Raw genomic sequence first — 17779 nt, forward strand, 5'->3', positions numbered from 1 at the left:
AACATTTCAATATACAATAAACTTTATGCAAATTTAGTTTGTTTACTATTATGAAAATTACACCGTAATCTTCCTGGGTGGTACAGATGACCCTATATTATTGTTTCAACGAATGAGTATTACTGAGGCATTTCAAAACCTGGAAACGTGTAAAAAAAGGGTTTTTAGTTCTGAATCTGAGTCAGAGGCTGATGAATGGTATTGTTTGGTATGCACTAAACCATATAGTGCATCAGTTAAATGCGAATGGGTTGAATGTACTGTATGCAAGCTGTGGGCACACGTCAAATGTGCGACAGGAGATATAATTTCCTTTATTTGCATTTAGTATAAGAGCTGTGAGACATTTTTGAGTAGGTATTTTAGGCAACCTGAAAATTTTTCAGGTGACTCTCCTATGATAGTTTAACACAAAAATGCCGGTCTGGCTGGAGGGTAGCGGTTATTTTCCCCAAAAATCCCCCCAAAGTTAAAAAAAAGGGTAAAATAGTTATTACAAAAAACATCATTGATATGAGTTGAAAGTAAATTTAAATATCCAAATATAAAGAAAATAAACAGACCAGGTGATTTGAAGGCGATTTTAACTCTGCAAGATACTTGCATGGGCGCCTCAGGATTATTTTCAGGGGGTGCATCTGAACTTCAGAAGATTTCATCTGAATCTGTACATACTATTAACGAGTATAAAATATACAACTATACATGCATAGCTATGTACATTCCTTCCGGACAGAGAGGTGCAATTGTTATTTTGACAGGGTATTTTTTAATTTTAAAAATAAATATTCTAAAAAAGACAGGTTTTTTTGTTGAAATTATCCAATTGCCATGTGATCAAACAAATTACGCGTGCATATAAATAAAACCGCTATAGGTAAGCAGCAGTGTGAGAAAGAGCATACACCGATAGCTGTTTGCGTCCTCTGTTGTTCGCTCGAGAAAATCACATGACCTGGCTATATCCATGTTGTTGTGCTTCGAAACGTTAGAGTAATTATTATATATATTATAGTTTTTTTAAGTAATTTTCCTTAATTAAAGGAAAATAATACGTACTATACAATAGATTTTGCAAATATGATAGAAAAAGACAAATTTATTATTGTAAATATATAGGTAGAAAAGTATAAAACTATAAACTAAATTAATTCCGTGTCCGAATCTTGTACTTTTTCTTCAAACTCCTCATATGAGCTTAAATGTTCATTCTCTTCTTCTTCGTCAGACTCCCCTCGAGACTCAGATTCCTCTTCTACATGATCTGTAAATAGTTGTAATATGTATTTAGAGTTAATTAAAAATTAATCAGTGATTAATTAATTGAGTTGCTACGTATTCTCTGTCCTTTTATATGGAGTCGAAACCTGGACAATCACGGGCGCATCTAAAGAAAGACTTGCCATTGTTGAGATGTGGTGTTATCGAATAATGTAAAAAATATCATGGACACAACAATTATCAAACAGAGAAACATTAAGAAAGATGAAAAAGGCAAAAGAAATACTCAATACTATGAAGTAAAGAAAAATGAGCTAAAATAAATATACATTCTCTTCTTCTTCGGCAGACTCCCCTCGAGACTTAGATTCTTCTAGCTGATCTCTAAATAGTTGTACTATGTATTTATAATTATTGAAAAATTAATTAGTGATTAATTGATTGAGTTGCTACGTATTCTACTTATATAACCAATGCTTAATAATTTTCCTTATATAACCAATCACATCACGTTTTTTATTTCCTAGTATATGATCAAAGTAGCTCATGTTTCTTTCCTTCATAGTGTTGAGTATTTCTTTTGCCTTTTTCATCTTTCCTAATGTTTCCGTGTTTGTTACGTGTGTCCATGATATATTTAACATTATTCGATAACTCCACATCTCAAAAACGTCTTTCTTCAGATGCGCCCCTGATTGTCCAGGCTTCGACTCCGTATAAAAGGACGGAGAATACGTAGCAACTCAACTAATTAATCACCAATTCATTTTTAATTAATTCTAAATACATATTACAACTATTTACAGATCATGTAGAAGAGGAATCTGAGTCTCGAGGGGAGTCTGACGAAGAAGAAGAGAATGAATACTTAAGCTCAGATGAGGAGTTTGAAGAAGAAGTACAAGATTCGGACACAGAATTAATTTAGTTTATAGTTCTATACTTTTCTACCTATATATTATGTATAATAATAAATTTGTCTTTTTCCATCATATTTGCAAAATCTATTGTATAGTACGTATTATTTTTCTTTAATTAAGAAAAAGTTACTTAAGAAACTATAATATATAATTACTCTATATATGTATACGATCTTTCTCACACTGCTGATTACCTATAGCGCTTTTCATTTATATGCAAGCTTAATTTGTTTGATCACCTGGCAGTTGGAAAATGTCACCAAAAAAAAACCTGTCTTTTTTAGGAATATTTATTTTTAATATTAAAAAATACCCTGTCAAAATAACAATTGCACCTCCCTGTCCGGAAGGAATGTAGATAGCTATGCATGTATAGTTGTATATTTTATACTCGTTAATAGTATGTACCGGGTGTCCCAATAAGAATGGCTCTCGGCCATATCTCAGGAACCGTTTATAGTAGAGCTTTGAAATAAAAAATTTTATAACAAAAGTTGCCTCAGGAAAAGCCTGAAAATTATTTTCATAATTGTGGGACCACCGCTAGAGGGCGTAATTGAATATCAAAAATTAAAAAATCTAAATTTTACAAAATTTTCCTAATGAAGGGGCACTGGAAATCCGATCGTCGTATTCTTCATAAAATTCTACGCATATTTGATTTGACAAGTTTAGGTCTACCTTAGGAAATAAGAGGTGGGGGTGAGTGGGAACCTTGTTATGAAAAACTGGCTGTGAGTCCGGTTCTGCTTAATCAAATTTTGCAAACTTGGTCTTGTTGAAGACAGATCTTTTTCGTCAATGTAAAAGTTATGATTTCCAACCAACTTACTGAGTAATATGCCAGCTAGAATGCGTTATTTAATTTTTTTCAGAAATCTAGTGTTCCTTGGAAAATATTAAATACAAACATGTATTTTTAATACCATATTACAAAATTCGACAAAATTAGCAACAGAATAGCGAAAACCGCATGTTAATACCTTTTTTCTATCTCGAGATATCTTACAAAACGTGTAAATTTAAAAACATAACTGTTACTGTCACCGGTAAACGAAATTAATTAAAAGTAGTGTGCTATGGAAACAACAAAGAAACATTTTCCAGATGTCAACGTATATTAGGTCTTTTCAACGCTTCTCATTTGTTTCGAGCCTCGTTCATATCTCGTATATTAATATTAAACACGGATTATACGGCATATGACAGAGGCTCGAAACAAATGAGAAGCGTTGAAAAGCCCTATTACAAAGAAATAAAAACAACTATTTAGTGATGACATAAACGTTCAAATTTTTGCCCATCATTTTTGTTGCAAACATTTACTCTTTCAAGAGTAGATTGAACAACAGTCTCAATTTCTGCTTTCGATATGCTTTGAATGGCGTTTAGTATTCTCTGGATAATGTATCCTAGAGTAGTGTATGATGGGCAACAATTTGAATATTTAGGTCGTCACTAAGTAGTTCTTTTTGTTCTGTGTTTTATTTAATTTTAATAGTATTGTCTCTCTTTATATTGTTGTTTTAATTAATTATATTTTTATACGTTGACATCTGGAAAATGTTATTTTGTTGCTTTCCACAGCACACTACTTTTCATTAACTTAGCTTACCGGTGATAGTAACAGTTATGTATAATATTTAGACGTTTCTCGAGATATCTTGAGATAGAAAAAAGGTATCGACATGCGGTTTTCGCTATTCTATTTCTAATTTAATCTAATTTTATAAAGTATGATTAAAAATGCATACTTGTATTTAATATTTTCCAAAGAAAACTAGATTTCTGAAAAAAATTAAATAACGCCTCCCAGCTAGCTTATTACTTATTAGGATGGTTCAAAATTATCACGCTTACATTGAAGAAAAAGATCTGTCTTCAACAAGACCCAGTTTTCAAAATTTGATTTAGCAGAACCGGACTTACAGCCATTTTTTCATAACAAGGTTCCCACTCACTCCCACCTCTTATTTGCAAAGGTAGAGTTAAACTTGTTAAATTAAATATGCGCAGAATTTGATGAAGAATACAATCATTGGATTTCCAGTGCCCCTTCATTAGGAAAATTTTGTAAAATTTTGATTTTTTTATTTTTGATATTCAATTACGCCCTCTAGCGGTGGACCCACAATTATGAAAATAATTTCCAGGCTTTTCCTGAGGCAACTTTTGTTATAAAATTTTTTATTTCAAAGCTCTACTATAAACGGTTCCTGAGATATGGCCGAGAGCCATTCTTATTGGGACACCCGGTACAATGTACAGATTTAGATGAAATCTTCTGAAGTTCAGATTCATCCCCTGAAAATAATCCTGGGGCGCCCATGCAAGTATCTTGCAGAGTAAAAATCGCCCTCAAATCGCCTGGCCTTTTTATTTTCTTTATATTTGAATATTTAAATTTACTTTAAAGTCACGTCAATGATATTTTTTGTAATAACAATTTTTACCCTTTTGTTTAATTTTGGGGGAGATTTTTGAGGAAAATAACCGATACCCTCCAGCCAGACCGGCATTTTTGTATTAGGCTATCATGGAAGATCTATCTGAAAAATTTTCAGGTTGCCTAAAATACCTACTCAAAAATGTCTCACAGCCCTTGGACCAATTAATTGTAACCCCGATGAAGATTGAAGTTATTCATAGCTCTTGCAAGTTAATTATTTTTTTATTTTGTATTACATAAATATGTGACATTTTAATACAAATAAATATTTCATGAAAAGTGTACTTGTTTTTGTTAAAAAACTGGAAAATTAAAATTTTTAATGTTTTGGAAATTCTTAATTTTCTTACTGTTACAACCTGCTCCAATAGATGTTACAACTAGCCCCAAGCGCGGGGTAAGTTGTAACATTGCACTTTTTTTGGTAAAATGGTAATTGATTAATAAATACCAGTCCTTTTAATTTTTTTTTCAGTTCAATTTTATTCAGAGAGAGTTAAACTAGCGTTTAGTGTTTAATTGGTGATAATTGGAAAAATAGTTGTCAAGATATATTTGATTTTATGAAAATTGTTACAACTAGCCCCCATCTCCCCTACTCTAGTACTAAAAGGTGCTCTTACTTTAAGTCGGTAGAATGCATCGTTTTCTAGAAAAATCGATTTGAAAATTTTTCGTTTATTGAATTTAAAAAAATTTTAAAAATTAAAAAAAAAGACGGTGTATTTTACCGACTTAAAGCAAGAATAAGTTTTAGTATACCTCATAATTTAATCGTAAAGTGCCAAAAATTCTTAAAAATTAAATACAAAAAAGCTATGCGATAAAATAACCGTTGACCTACCCAAAACGGACACATATATGACCGGTAATAGAATTTTTCAACTAAGGAAATCGATTTATCTCTGAGAGATAAATAAGCATACCAGTTTTCGTTTTTCTAAATAGTTTTTTTTTAAATTTTTTTTTCAAATTTAACAAACGAAAAATTTTCAAATCGATTTTTCTAGAAAACGGTGCATCCTACCGACTTAAATCAAGAGCACCTTTTGGTACTAGAATGCCTCATAATTTAATAATGCAGTGTCCAAAATGCTTAAAAGTTAAAGACAAAATAGTTATGCGATAAAACAACCGTTGCCCTACTCAAAACGGGCGCCTATGACCGGTACTATAAATTTTTAATTGATATAATCGATTTATCTCTGGAAGATAAATAAGCGTACCTGTTTTCGTTTTTCTAAATGTAATCGTTCTGGAGATATTTAAGAAAATCTAATTCCAAGACGCCATCTTTAAAGAGCTCTAGCTCCCTTAGCGGACTAGATGAATTGGATTAAATTGTCTTAAAATTATCTGAAGAATCTCCCGTCTTCATTTGTCGGGAGAGTTTCTGGGCAACCTGCATTTGACCTTTATTAAACAACAGAACAGGTGGGCTTTAGGGAAAATTACGGGACACATGATCACCTTCAAGCAATAAAAGTATATATACATATGTCCAAAAGTTTGGAATATTGGAATATTTCATCTTTTTATTGATTTTTTTATATAAACTCTTCTGAATAGTTAAACATCATTATGCTTCAATGCTCATAAATACTAAATAAATTTCAAAACCAGATACACGGTATGCAAAAAAATAATTTAATCTCTTGGGGTGAAAAACTTCCCTAATGGAGAGACAGAATCGGTCAGAACATCACCATCGATGACTTTAACTTTGAGCGCGTTAGAGAATTCAAGTATCTTAAAACAACAATAACTGAAGACAATAACGGATCACAAGAAATAAACAACAGGATTCAGGCCGGCAACAGATGTTTTTTTGCCCTCCAAAACCTTATAAAATCGAAACAACTAACAAGACGTACGAAGATACACGTCTATAAAACAATCATACGACCCGTTGTGATTTATGGAAGCGAAACGTGGACGATAACAAAGGCAAACGAAGAGAGACTATGTGTTTGGGAAAGAAAAATCCTAAGGAAGATCTTTGGTCCTGTGCTGGATGAAGCATCAGGACAATATAGGAAAAGAACTAACAAAGAACTCGAAGAACTTTACCCAGACGCCAACATCATAAAAGAAATAAAGTCCAGAAAACTCCAATGGGCAGGACACCTCAGAAGATATTCTGATCAAAGAACAGTAAGACTGGTGTGGGAGGAAGTGCCAACTGGAAGGAGACCACGCGGACGCACTCGACTCCGGTGGCGAGATAATATAGCAGGAGACCTAAGCACTATGGGCGTGGAGAATTGGATGGAGGTTGCTCAAACAGAAAACAGTGGAGGCATGTTGTCGAGTCGGCTAAAACCCACGAAGGGTTGTAACGCCACGGAGTAAGTAAGTAAGTAAGGTGAAAAACTTACAATGTACAACATATATTTAAAAAAAAATGGTATAGATAAAAATAATTTTTAATAAAACTAATAATTAGTATTTCCTCCATTGGCCTGTACGCATGCCTGTAGGCGATTTGGCATGCTGCCGATTAACTGGCCGAGCTGGACTTGCGGAATTCTCTCCCATTCTTCACGAGCGGCATCTTTTAGTTCTCGAAGTGTAATAGGGGGACTGTTTCGCTTCTTGATGAGTGCCTTGACAATGTCCCAAGCATGTTCAATTACGTTCATGTCGGGGGAATTCGATGGCCACTGTAATGTAGATATTCCTTCTTCTTCGAGAAAATTTTGTACTGCTGCTGTTCGATGGGGAGGTGCGTTGTCATGCATAAACACAAATCCATCACCTACTGCCCCTCGGAATAGAGGCACAATATGATTTAAAACTTCCTCGATGTACACAGCACCAGTGACTCTTCTCTCCAGAACCAGCAGTGGCGTCCGTGTACCAGTCATAATACCACCTCAAACCATAATACTGCCACTTTCAAATGGGACACGCGTTTGGGCTGTTTTTAATCAGGATTTTCGTACTGGGATCCTTCAAACCAGTGTTCTTCGTGAATCAGAAACAAAGCCAATTTTTAATTCATCAGAGAACATCACGTTATTCCAGTTAGGACCATGATGCACCATATCTCTAGCCCATTGCAACCTTACTATTTTGTGTTGCTAGGTTAGTTTAGGAACATGTAAGGGTATTCTACGATACAAATTTACCGCATTTAGTCTGCGTGTTATTGTTTGCCGTGAAATACTCAGTCCTTGAAGCATAGAAATTTCTCTGGATATACCACTTGTAGAGTCCAGACGATTTCTTCGGGCTATCAGTGTTATCTGCCGGTCTTGTGCTGCTGTTGTACATCGACTTCTACCACTTCTGGGGCGATCCTTCACGTCATATTTTCAATTTTTTTTTAATTTTCGATACAGCACTCAACATCAACATTAACAATATTGGCGATATCAATTTGAGTAAAGCCCTGTTGTAACAAAGCAATTATAGTATGCTAAAACTAGACCCAAACCCAGATATCCAAAGTAAAAGTTATCTTCTAACACCAAATTGTTCTATATGGTCAACATAATGTTCAGAAAAAAGTCACACCATTTTAAGTGTCGGGTTTGGGGGGAGAAGGGGGAGAAATCGGTAAATTCGTAGTCTTTTAAGTTTTTCGTCAATATTTCTAAAACTATGCGGTTTAGCATGAACAACTTTTTATACAAATATGTTCTACATAAAATTTGAAATAAAAAAGGCCCTACGCATAATCCCTCTAAAATGAACGGTTCCAAAGTTACGGAGGTAGTATAGTATAATTGGTCCAAAAATAGGCCTAACCCAAACATCCAAAATAAAAGTTTTCCTCCAACACCAAATTGTTCTATATGGTCCACATGTCGTTCAGTAAAAAATTACACCATTTTAAGCGTCCGATTTGGGGGGCAGATAGGGGAGAAGTTGAAAAATTAGTAGTTTTTTTACGTTTTTCGTCAATATTTCTAAAACTATGCTTTAGCGTAAACAATGTTCTATACAAAAATGTTCTACATAAAATTTAAAACAAAAAAGGTCCTATACATAATTGTTTTCAAATCAACGGTTCCAGAATTACGGAGGGTGAAAAGTGGAGGTATTCGACACTTTTTATATTTTTTGGGCAATTTAATATATTATTACTGATAAAAGAAATTTTCTTTAACAGGATTGTGTTTTGTAAATAAAATTTGCTATTTCAGTGGCCGATGGTATGTTAGTGATAAGCTCTCGAAGAAACGTCAACCTCACCACCCAAAATCATCATCAATTGCCCAAATAATATAAAAAGTATCGAAAACATCCACTTTTCACCCTCCGTAACTCTGGAACCGTTGATTTTATAACAATTATGTATATTTATTTATTTATTTACGGGTTTCCCCAATTTCATAAAAAATATACATATATAAACAATAAGTAGAAGTAAAAGTAGTAGTAGTAAAGTCCAGTAAAACAGTAAAAAAAAAACAAAACATAAAATTAAATGAATTAAATGAAAGTGTGACAGCATAAAACTGTAGTAAGTACATTACAGTAAAACTAAATTTAACATACACACAATCCACGTTATGCAGTGACAATACATAATAATAATATAATATAAACCGACATTAATCAACTAACTACAGACAATAAAAAGTTAATAAATTACATAATACAAAAGCATTGTCCGTGGCAAAAATTAACAAATATACTGAAAATATAATATTAGACATTAAACATAAGTGCTGACCGGAAAAATTGATTTTAGTCGGTTTTTAAATACTCTACTGCAAGAAGAAAATAAATCGATGTCCAAATCATTCAGGCGACTCAAAGTTCTATCTATTGGTGAGTTAAGACCATAATTTGTTGAATGATGAGGTACATGGAACAAGTTATTATTTCTCAGATCATGGTTTGGAATATTAAAGTTTATTAATTTTAATAAATCAGGGCAATTAATTTCACTATTTAATAGTTTATAAATAAAAGCTAGATCATTTATAATTCTACGGTCTTTTAAGGAGTGTAAATTGAGATCACTACGGATGATGGTATAGTTGTGGTTTAATTCAATAACATTATATCCCAAGCTGTACGCTGCAAATCTTAAAAACTTATTTTGAACTCTCTCGGGACAAATAACATGAACATTATAAAATGGTGACCAGACAATAGAGGAGAATTCTAATATAGATATAACCAATGATGAGTAAATAGCCTTTATTGTGTTAAGGGAAAGATCAGCACAACTGCGAAGTATATAACCCAATACTTTTGAAGCATTTGCTGTCACATAGTTAATGTGATCCACAAACCTTAAGTTTTCATCGAATATTACTCCTAAATCCTTTACTGTTTTGACATAAGAGAGCGCTTTACTGTCGATGACATATTTTGATATTTGTTTGCAACTTTGTGGAAGCTAATGAAATGACATTTATTAACGTTTAAAAAGGGTCTGTTTTTGTTACACCACTTAACTAAATTATTGAGATCGTTTTGAAGGAGACTACAATCTTCATGATCTTTGATAGATCTGCACATCTTTAAATCATCAGCAAATAGCAAGTACTTAGAGTGATTAAAACATTCACCTATGTCGTTAATAAATAGATTGAACAGAAGGGGCGAGCAATGAGCACCTTGTGGAACTCCAGATTTTATTTGTATTGCATCTGACATTGACATAAATGAACCCAGTTTGACTTTTTGTGTGCGACCTATTAAATAGCTATAGCTAGCAAACCACTTTAAAAGCTGATCGCTGAAACCATATGCCTTAAGTTTATGTACCAGTAAGTAGTGGTCAATCCTATCAAAGGCTTTTGAAAAGTCTGTGTATATTTTATAGTCAAAGCCCGAATTTCAGGCACTCCTAGGTTTGACTAGGCAATCCTCAGGTCTGACTGACGGTCTTAGTCAAAGCCCGAAATAAATTACAGTTTCGGGCTTTGACTAGTCAAACCTAGGAGAGACTACGTTGGTCAGGCAAAGGTCGAAATTTAATTTTATGAAATCGGGGTTTGACTAGTCAAACCCCGATCAGCTATTAAAATGTCGTAATTTGTTAGATTAGGTTTAATAAAACTTCATTTTAATGTTTATTATTTTTATATTGTCGTAATTAATATAAAAAAATTAGTGTTTATTCTCAAATGTTGAGGCATTATGACATTTATAGCCAGTTACACCAACAAATAAACGATTGATTTTTTGATTTGGATTGCCCGTTTATTTTAAAATGCGTTGCACCGACCATTACTCAATTAAAACCGACAGTTTTTGATGTGTCAAAATTAACCACCCGATTTTCTGCGGGTATTTAAAAAATCGACTGTTTTTTACCTGACGTTTGACGTTTATTCCAATAACCTATAAAATTCCAGTTGTTGATAAAAATTAAAATAAGATAATTGAAAAGAGGAAAACCACGTAAAACGTTAAATTTAATTATTTTGTCATTTAAAGATGTTTAGAGAACATCATATATCCCATAATACTAATCGTTCAATAATATGGAAGTGCAATTGAAAATACTATTTTAGTTTTTAAATACTTTTACATTATGGGTATATAAAATGGGGAATTTCTGGAGAATATAATATTATTAGGGAATAGTGGATATCCCAGTCCTCAACTACAACTACCCAATGACACATGACACCATTGCAGAATATTCAGACAGAAGTTGTGTTTTACAATCAATCACAAATCCCTTCAAGAGTTGTTATTGAAAAAACATTTGGTATTTTGAAGAGATTTCCCATTTTAACATATGTAATGAGATGCAAGTTACCTTTTCTTCAAAGAATAATATCAGCTTGTTCAGTTTTACACAATATTGCAGTAGATAATAGATAGATAATAGAGAAAACCTTGAAATAGTGGCAAATGAGTGTGCTGTTGATATTGATATATTAGAAGCTGTGGCAGTACATTTTCAACCAGAAGCTAATCTAATGCAACTAAATTGTGTGTGTGTTTGTTTAAATTTTATTTTTATATATTTTTATATAAAAAAAATTTTATTTTAGTTGGACTGCAGTTTGTTAATAAATTAATATTAATATTATATCGGTGACTGAGTTTAAGTACTTTATGTTCATTAGCAGGTTTTCAATAATAAATTTATAAATATTATACATGCTATTGGTGTTTAATCTTTTATCATTTAAAATATGTTCATTACTATCCATTATGACCCTCTCTTTTCACCTTTGGATAACTAGTTATCAGGAAGTTTATCTGACAGATTAGATACTAACAGATATCTGACAGAGAAATACTTCCCGTTAACTAGTTATCCGGAGCTGAAAAGATAGATACTAAGGATACTGCTATATAAACTTCCCAATAATTAGTTATCTGGAAATGAAAAGACCTCTAATATCTAATCTGTCAGATAAACTTCCTGATAGACAAAAATATAATAGAAGAATTAACCTTTATGATGGTTTTTTATTAATTTTTTTTGGCAGTGTTTAAATAAACAAATACTGAGGGCATGAAATGGATCACGAACAAGGATGTTCTAGGAGGAATGAAAAAAGAATTGGAGATTGTGTTTACCATTAAACACATAAAACTGCAGTATCTGGGACACATATGAGAAATCAACACCGTTACTTTCTGATGCAGTACATATTGCAAGGTACAGTCAGAGCTAAGCGAAGACCCAGTAGAGGGAGAAGATCAATGGAACTGTTTCGAATCGCAGCTAGCAAGGTTATGATTGCTAATATGATTTCCAACATTCGAAACAGATAGGAATCAAAAGAAGATGGCATGAAAATGAAAGTGTATTACCTAATACTTTTGACTAAAAACTTTATAGATTCTAATCTATAAAAAGATTAAATTTTCAAATATAAATACTTGAGCCTTTGTTTTATTTTGTTAACCTGTTGTTATATATCTGTTGAATTGAACTCTATTTTGAATCTAGAATTTTAACGATATTAAAATTTATTGAAATTACCTCTTTATATCTATAATAAAAAATATTTATTTCTATACAAAAATGTAAAATATATTGAGTTTAATAAATGAGTTAATGATATTCTATGTCTGATCACTGTAAGTAGTAACACTTTAAAATTTTTTTTTCTCTGATTTTGGCTTTGGTTTAGAACTAGAACCTTTAGCCACGTAATTGTATAACTTATCACTAAGTCAGGGGAGTAATGTGTAGTGTGTGTGTTGAGTAAGTGTCTTGTTACTTTGCAAAGTCGACGTCATTTTCTTTGCAAAGAGACGCTAATTGTTTCCGAACGTCTGCGGTCCCTCCGGTGAGTACCGATCCCACAAGGACAGAAACTATTTTTCATTTATTAATTTATAATAAATGAAAAATTTCTGCCCCTGGTAGGATTCGAACTCCCGACCTTTCGTTTCAAAGCACTTTAAAATTATTTACATAATATTCCTTTTTACTTTTTGTAATAACTCTAGCTTCAATAAAATGTTCTTTTTTATATTCGTTTGGGTCAAAAGTCAAAACATCAATAATCTATATCTGAGAATATTACTGTAGAGTTCTTTTTAATAAATAAAACCCAACATACAACTTTAATGATGAAAGTTTAATCAAATATCAATCCCACAATAATATATAAATTATTAATCCAAAGAAGCGACAACACGATAAATTCAAAAAACAAGTGAAGTTAGAGCTTTCTTCACATTTTTAACACGTTATGTCAAAATAAAGGAACTTTTATAATCATCTTACTGTGAATGCGGAAAAATTGAGTATCTAGATCATATTCTTCTAAAGTGTCCAATAAGAGTATCCAAGCAGTTTAATTTGAGAATCGAACTTACAAAATTAGGAGTACCAAAGAATTCCAATGTTCAAAATATATTGCAACATCTTACCCATGAACAACTAGAGGCAGTGATTATTCATTTAAACATTAACAAAATGGTAAATCAAGGCAACATTTTTAGGTTTTCATTTCAGTGTTGCAGCATTGATTAGAGCAAGACGAGCTGCAATACAATCAAATGTACTGACAGATGCACAAGTATGCAAGCCAAGAAAGAGAGTAAGAAGAAGAAGGAACTTTTATTAAAGGATCGATGTTAAATAGGGTTTCGATATCTCTCTATTATCTAATAAAGTATCATAGTATCATCATAGATTATAATTTATAAAAATGGATTTATCATCAAGTTCATCTTGAGGATTTGGAAGATATAATACATATGCTACCAAATATAAGATCTGTAAGAGATCGCAATGAATTGTATAGTATAATAAGTAAGTATAATGAAGATGAATTTAAAACAAGGTATATCTTCCCATATAACAAGCTAATATTTTCCCATGCAATGGCTTTTTGTTTATTTTTCACACCATCTGTTTGTTTATTTTCTACTATAAATTTATATTTAATTGCTAAATCTAAAATTATATCTTTCTCTAAACTAGAGAAGTGGCTTCCTTTATTTTCCATCGTAAGTATGAATAGTATGATAAGTATAATACAAACAAATTTGCAAGAAAACAATGTAGTGTTCAATTCATAACATAGACATAACCTTACAAACTACAAACAAAACTTTCTTTGACAATCTTTTTTGACAGACGACACTCGGATTCGAATGAAATAATCGAATGAAGTACGATGTTGCCACTTATATATTGTCGGTTTGTAAACCAACAGTTTTTTTGAATGGTGCAACCCGTTTGAAAAATAACCATTGATCATCGATTTAAATCGTCGAATTGACGGTTAGCAAATCAGTTGATTTACAGTCTGTTGGTGCAACTGGGCATTAGAGTTGCACAATACGTTAGACCTTTTACACTTACGTAATTTGAAAGAGCATTTCTTATTGCAGTAGCATTTTATAAATCCTTGTCCTCCAAATTTAGAACCTTTTGTACTAATTTCTCTTAGAGACAGAGACAGCTTAACGTCTGGAACATATTCGAAATTAGGAAATTTCTCTTTGCATTCTCTTATTTGATTTCTCGAAAAAAGTGTGTTTATTGTTTCGTATTTCGTACCAACCCTATATAAACCGTCAATTGTTTTATCTTGTATGATACCCAAAATATTTCAAGCATCTCCTTTGGCTCTATCAAAGCTGGGGATAGGTATTGTTATAGTCTTTCCGATCGAAATTGGAGGACATTTTTTTTCACTTAATTGTTTCATAGCATTAGCCTGGGCATGAAGACTTTCAATCGCATTTCTTTATTTATTTTAATCTTTTCTCTCTGTGCACAACGCATGCTCGAACGCGTGCCAAGGAGATGCTCGAAATATTTTGGGTATCATACAAGATAAAACAATAATTATTGATGGTATAGTTGGTATGAAATACGGAACAATAAACACACTTTTTTCAAGAAATCAAATAAGTGAATGCAAAGAGAATTTTCATAACTTCGAAGATGTTACAGACGTTAAGCTGTCTCTAAGAGAACTTAGTACAAAAGATTCTAAATTTGGAGGACAAGGATTTATAAAATACCACTGCAATAAGAAGTGCTCTTCAAAACCATGTAAGTGTAAAAGGTCTAACGTATTGTGCAACTCTTAATGCCATAATGCCTCAACATGCGAGAACAAACATTAATTTTTTTTATTTTAATTACGACAATATAAAAATAATAAACATTACAATTAAAAAATAACGTTCTATTAAACCTAATCTAACAAATTACGACATTTTAATAGCTGATCGGGGTTTGACTAGTCAAACCCCGATTTCATAAAATTAAATTTCGACCTTTGCCTGACCAACGTAGTCTCTCCTAGGTTTGACTAGTCAAAGGCCTGAAACTGTAATTTATTTCGGGCTTTGACTAAGAATGTCAGTCAGACCTGAGGATTGCCTAGTCAAAACTAGGAGTGCCTGAAATTCGTGCTTTGACTATAACATATACACAATCTACCTGACATTTTCTTTCCAGATCTCTGATAATAGATGTTTCATAAGATAGTAAGTTTGTAGTTGTGGATTTCTTGTGCATAAAGCCATGTTGATAATTATTTAGTATGTATACAACGTTTTTTGTTTTAAATTTCATGTAGAACACTTTTGTATAGAACATTGTTTACGCTATAGTATAGTTTTAGAAATATTGACGTAAAACTTAAAAATAATACTAATTTTCCGACTTTTCCCCCATCTCCCCCCCCCCCCCACAAACCGGACGCTCAAAATGGTGTAACTTTTTACTGAACAACATGTGGACCATATAGAACAATTTGGTGTTGAAGGAAAACTTTTACTTTGGATGTTTGGGTTAGGCATTTTTTGGACCTATACTATACTATAGTATTTTTACTACAAAAGCGATATTACGTAGGTCAAAATTTTTGACGTAAGAGAACTGTCAAAACATTAGAATGTGACTTTTCATTATTGTCATGTTTATTATAAACATGGCAATAATGAAAAGTCACATTCTAATGTTTTGACAGTTCTCTTACGTGAAAAATTTTGACCTACGTAATATCGCTTTTGTAGTAAAAATACTATACCTCCGTAACTTTGGAACCGTTCATTTTAGAAGGATTATGCATAGGGTCTTTTTTATTTTTATGCAAACCCGACGCTCAAAATGGTGTGACTTTTTTCCGAACATTATGTGGACCATATAGAACAATTTGGTGTTGGAGGATAACTTTCACTTTGGATGTCTGGGTTATGCCATCTTTTGGATCAATTGTATCATACTATTACTCTAGATCTGTCAAATTGAGATATCACGTTTCTAGGCATTTTAAACGGCTCAAATCAAATTTAAACAAAGACTGAAATATTGTGTAAATACGCTTATCAGTTGAATGTGACCAAAGTGGTAGTAAAACGATTCAAATTTTTTATCATTTTCATTTTTAAAAACGATCTAGAATGAATATCAACAACAGTTTTGAAACAATCATAGGCGCAGATATACAGGGTGTAACAAAAATACAGGTCATAAATTAAATCACATATTCTGGCACCAGAAATAGTTCGAATGAACCTAATTTACCTTAATACAAATATGTACATAAAAAAAGTTACAGCCCTTTGAAGCTACAAAATGAAAATTAATTTTTTTTCGAATATATCGAAAACTATTAGAGATTTTTAGAGATTGAAATTAGACATGTGGCATTCTTATGACAAGAACATCTTAAAGAAAAATTATAGTGTAATTTGTGAACTCCATATAAATTTTATGGGGGTTTTGTTCCCTTTAACCCCCCATAACTTTTTTGTACGTTCCAGTTAAATTATTATTGTGGTACCATTAGTTAAATTCAATATTTTTAAAACTTTTTTGCATCTTAGTACTTTTCCGACAAGGCAGTTTTTATCGAATTGCTGCTTCTTTTTTAATATGTTTACATCAAAATTTTATGGGGGATTTGTTCCTTTAAACCCTCCAAATGTTTGTGTATGTTCCAATTAAACTATTTCTGCGGTACCATTAGATAAACACAGTGTTTTTAAAACTTTTTTGCCTCTTTGTAGTTTTTCGATAAGGCATATTTTATCGAGATGTGGCTTCTTTTTTAATATGGTTCAAAATATACCTAAAAATATAAATCATAATTAAATTTTCATATTATTACCTAGGCTCCATAATCGTACTTAACCATATACAAATATGTGGTGGATTTGACAAACATTCAAAATATCTCAATAAAAACTGACTTTTCGAAAAAGTACTAACAGGCAAAAAAATTTTAAAAACATTGTGCTTAACTAATGGTACCACAATAATAATTTAACTGGAACGTACACAAAAGTTTGGGGGTTTAAAGGGACAAAACCCCCATAACATTTTTATGGGGAGTCCAAATTTTACTATAATTTTTTTTAAAGATGATACTGCCATAAAAATGCCCCATGCCCATTTTCAATAAAAAATCTCTAATAGTTTTCGATATATTAGAAAAAATCGATTTTCATTTTGTAACTTCAAAGGGCTGTAACTTATTTTCTGTGCATATTTGTACAAAAGTAAGTTAGGTTAAATCGAATTTTTGGTACCAAAATATGTGATTCCATTTATGACACGTATTTTTGTTACACTCTGTATATTATTTGTATGTATTCCAAACTTTTGGACATGTGTGTATATACGCATAAATTACGTAGTAACGCATAAATTCGTTATTTCGTAAACCGGCGACTTTAAGGAAAAATCCCGAAGCAGGTCGATTTTTATTTTTAAAATACGATTTTTTGGAATGTATACCATACTAGTGACGTCATCCGTCTGGGCGTGATGACGTAT

This window comes from Diabrotica virgifera, chromosome 7, assembly GCF_917563875.1.
Source record: "Diabrotica virgifera virgifera chromosome 7, PGI_DIABVI_V3a".
NCBI lineage: Eukaryota > Metazoa > Arthropoda > Insecta > Coleoptera > Chrysomelidae > Diabrotica > Diabrotica virgifera.